Raw genomic sequence first — 4925 nt, forward strand, 5'->3', positions numbered from 1 at the left:
GTTCGCTGAGATCCGTATTTGGTGTGTATTCGGCAACACTTGTCGTACAGGGCACGGGGGACTCTTGGCATGTCGACAAATTCGCTAAAGCTCTAGACATTTTCATTTGCTGGTTTTGCGATACTGTTGAATAATTCGTGACGCTTTGCACATTTTTATGCCCAGATAGTTGAACTATGTCCGTGGGAGGAATGTCATTGTTGGTTAAAGTCTGCATCATCGTTTTTCGCCCGCTATGATTGCTGATGTGTGGACCAAGGCCAGCCTTCGAGCCATTGTTTCATGAGCAAATTAAGTTTGTTCACGCCAATAGCAGACTTTTTGAACCAAGCCTTACTGGATGAAGCCTTCTTGCAGTGGTTTATGGCAAGGTCTGTGTTCATTTCACTCGGTCGTTTTTCCGCGTAGAACTTGTAAACGAAGACAGGATCTCTTTCTGCCACATTTGAGGGAGCAGAATACATTTTTGGCGTGACTTTTCGGACATCTCTCGGGTTGTCGCCTGTACGTGTTTTTGTTTGTCGCTCGAAATACTTTAGATATTCAACTCCATTCACATTCTCGCGTAGTTTTATGTCGCCCCAGCACATATCTCTGTGTTCTTTGCAACCACGAATGTCGAAGTGAATAGTGTTGTTGAACCATAGTGTGTTTATCAAAGCTTCGCCATTGGAAGTTCCAAAGAGTTCTTTCTCGTAAAGCAGTTTGACTTCTTCTTCACTCAGAGCAACTGAAGCGTTTGGTTTGTTGCCTTTTCCTTTTTGCTTGAGCTCTTTTTGTTTTGAGTGCAGAGCTTTTCTTGCAAGTTCAAAACCCTTGTCCATCATGATACTAAACCCGTTCTTTTTCTTCAAGTATCTTTCGAAGCTAGCAAACATTGAGCGTAAGGAACTAGGTTCGTATTCTCCGTTGTCTTCTTTCTTTCGGACAGAAATGATAAATTCGCTGAGGTATTCGTTAAGTTGCTTGACGGAAATGTCCTCGATTTTTTGCGATTAATTCTTCGACGATAAAAACTCTTGAAGAAGTCGAATGTCCTGAAGTGTTTTTTTTTCTTGTATTCTTGTTCTCCTGAAGTTCAATAAATTCGCTTATAGATGGCGTGTCTGCAAATCGTGAAGCCATTTCAAATAAACCACAGCGTATTATAAAACGAAACTATTGTTGTTGTATTTGTATTTGTTGTATGCCCATTAGAGGCGCGAAAACACAATACGCGATTCTTCACTAGTGAAGAATGCCGTATGTCCAATGAAAAAGCCGATACGGCATTTTTCACTAGTGGCGAAGGCCATATGACCAATGATATCCTCAGAAATTTTAGGCATATCGTTTTTACTACACTATGTTTATTCCGAATAAAATCCAATACTTATATAATTAGTATGTATATGTATGTATATGTATGTATATGTAATGTATATGTATGTATATGTATGTATATGTATGTATATGTATGTATATGTATGTATATGTATGTATATGTATGTATATGTATGTATATGTATATGTATATATATATATATATATATATATATAAATATATATATATGTATATATGTATATATGTATATATGCATATATGCATATATATGAGGCACGGTTTGTGACAAAATACCAGCAATAATATGTATACCAAAAAACAAATTTATATATCAAAAGCTCACATGTTCATGGTTGAAATGAAAATATATGTATCAGATTTTTTTATCAGACTTTTTATAAAAGTAGTAGAGAACAGCCAGCAGTCTCTAACATATAAAAATTGCGGCACTTCATGTTGCACAAATGTAATGCAGAAAACATGGCGGATTCTGTGGAAGCTTTTTTACTAGATTTACCAGCTCTTGTAGACCTAGAATAAATGTTTCTCTTGATACGCTAGTGGATTTGCACAACCTTCATTATTCATGGAGTATTGTTTCCAGACAAATTGGTGTGTCATCTAGAACGCTTTTGCAACGAAGACGTGAGTATGGGTTGCAGGTTGCGAATACGGTTGGTCCACGAAATACTTACACTGAAATTGGTGAAGAACTACTTTGCAATATAGTGCGGGATATTTTAACAACCATTCCTGATGCTGGATAAACATATGTCACTGGTGCATTGAGGAGTCGGGGCATCCACATACAGAGGTGGTGTATTCACAATGCAATCCAGATGGTAGATCCTATAAGTCGAGCTTTAAGACGTACTTTTGCAGTTGTAAGACGAGTATACAATGTTCGATGCCCCAATGCTTTGTGGTGAGTTCTTGTACTTACAAGCACTAATCCTTTTGCACTGTTATTGTATGTGCCTTTCACAAAAGATGTGTACATGTGAATTCAGAGAGCTATTATTTCACAATACTGTTGAATTCATCAAGGAAAGAATTATACAAAATGAAATGTGCACAATAAACAGGAAGAAGGGTTCAAAATAGAGTTGCAAAAATGAATTTGTTTTTATTTCTTTTTAATTTGAATATCCAGTTTGCTAAAAACCCATTTCTCCCCTGACGTCCAAGTTTGTCTGATTTCCCAACCCCACCCTCCAAAGGCTTGCACATTTTTTTGTGAATGGACCCCTATTCAATGTGGCAATCACTTGTGCCAACAACTATTTTCTTGCAAAATAATGGTATAATACCATACATTTTAAATTTAACAGGTACATTGATGGTCACCACAAATTGATAAGATGGCGGCTGGTTATCCATGGAGGTATCGATGGGTTTAGCAGGTGCATAGTATTTATCAGATGCTCAAACAACAATAAAGCGGACACTGTGCTTTCATTATTCATGAATGGAGTGAGAAATTTTGGGTTACCATCTAGAGTTAGATCAGATTATGGAACAGAAAACTATTTTGTTGCAAGGTACATGTTAGAGCATCCTGCACGAGGCATTAACAGAGGTAGTATGATTACAGGGAGAAGTGTCCACAACGAGCGGATTGAGAGACTGTGGTTGGAGGTGAAAAAGCTGGTTGTGACATATTACAGAAACATTTTTTATTATTTGGAGCAGTGTCAGTTATTCAATCCACTAAATGAAATTACTATATATGCATTGCATTACGTTTATTGCCCACGCATTAACTGGGCCTTAGCTGAATTGATGAACAGTTGGAACAACCACCCAATGAACACCATGAAAAATCGCTCACCATTGCAGCTTTGGCATTCTGGCTTTCATGCAGGAAACACTGACTACTCAGAAGTTTAAGGTGTTCTCGATACTTCGAACCAAGATTGGGGTCAATATGGTATTGAAGGAGATGGTCCACTTCCTGAAATTGATGCAGACAATGATGTTGAAGTGCCAGAAACACAATTAATGGTCACCGAAGCACAGCTAAATCAATTGCAGATGTTGGTTGATCCTTTGGTTAATGATGATAATCATGGTATTAATTTATATAACATGACCTTACGGATTGTTAGAGAATGGTTCTGATTTGGGGAAGGTACGTTTCCCACATGTGGATATAAAAAATTGGCTAGACTTAGCTAAGTCTAGTCAATTTTTTTGTGAAAATTGCAATAGTATGTTCCTATTTTTTCCTGTATACTAATGATTGTATCTCACTCGGTCTACTTCCATGCTAGAGGAAATCCATGACTCTTGGGAGTTATTTGACTTCACATGAAAGTCAAAGTTCTGTTAATGAACCTAAAAGTAACAGGTGAAAGCTGAATGCTTTAATCACTGCACAACCAAAGTTGCATTTCTAGTTGAATGTTATAACACAGCATTTCAGAGTTTATATCAACCCATCAGCTGGCTGTGCACCCAAATTCAGCCAACATTACTATTTATATTTGTCCAACCTAGGCAATTTCACTTGTTCACATTGCTATAGAGTGCTGCCAGTACACAAGTTCACAAATTTCATTTTGATGCTTCCTTTTAATTGGCCAAAGGGCTATTTACTAGGGCAAAACATAATTATAAACTATATGAATAGCTTGATATGCAAATGTAATTGTTACAAAAATACACTGTTTTATTTTTTGCAGAATGGAACACAACCTACCCAAGCTAGGACATAATAGAGGCAGCAAAAATAAGCATGCACAATTTATGTATTATATGCATACTGTACGGGTCGTACTTGGACCAGTTATTTTATTCCCAATTAAGGTACTTAAATAAAACAAACTTTAAAATTGAACAAAACCTTGAAAATGTGAAATGAGCCAGAAATAATATTGGAGATTTTGATTTGTGTTTTTTTCCCTTTCTACATTTTTCCAAAGCCACGTTTCCCAAATGAGATAGCTTTTGTCCATAGATTCTCTAAATGCATCAAATTCCTTGTGAATAGTGGGCAGTAATAACACCATTGGACATGTATTTGCCTCTGGAAAAATCTCTGATGGGATTTCTTCTAAAAACTGCACAGTGAGTTTTCTAGAGCCATCTGTAGGTAGGGTGTGATAAGCTGTCCAAAACAGCAGCAGATCGGCTAGGTTTTCTTCATCACCTAAAATGGAGATAAGAACCAGCTACACACAATATGTAAAAAGGGAAGAATTGTGGAAGTTTATACTATTATTATAAGATTATACTATACTGTTTGTATTATAAATGTAGACTTGACACTTGCATAACTTGTAATGCATTGACTGGAAACGGAAGTGCCATTGGAGTGGAGCAGACTTTTTAACATATAATGGGAGGTATTTCTTGTGTATTTAGTTAGATTTGAATAAGAGACACAAAACACTACACTTGTTGGTAGTAATGTCACTATATTGGAAAAATCCCTATAGAAAAAAGTTATATAGAAAAAAATAAATAACCACTCAAGGGTTAACATTCCCTAGTCAATTCATGTACCAATAATTGGTTAATGTTATCTAATATCACCAAGATAATCACGCAGCAGCCATCACTTAATGTGTCACAAAAGGCACTGTGAAAAATGTAACTA

At 36.4% G+C, this 4925-nt stretch overlaps 1 pseudogene; it reads right to left on the reverse strand.

Annotated features, from left to right (window-relative positions):
* Window positions 1–233: 233 nt before the first annotated feature.
* LOC114530416 lies at window positions 234–1125 on the reverse strand (annotated as a pseudogene).
* Window positions 1126–4925: the final 3800 nt, after the last annotated feature.

This window comes from Dendronephthya gigantea, unplaced genomic scaffold (genome assembly GCF_004324835.1).
Source record: "Dendronephthya gigantea isolate DGI-Jeju-01 unplaced genomic scaffold, DenGig_1.0 000062F, whole genome shotgun sequence".
Classification (NCBI taxonomy): Eukaryota; Metazoa; Cnidaria; class Anthozoa; order Malacalcyonacea; family Nephtheidae; genus Dendronephthya; species Dendronephthya gigantea.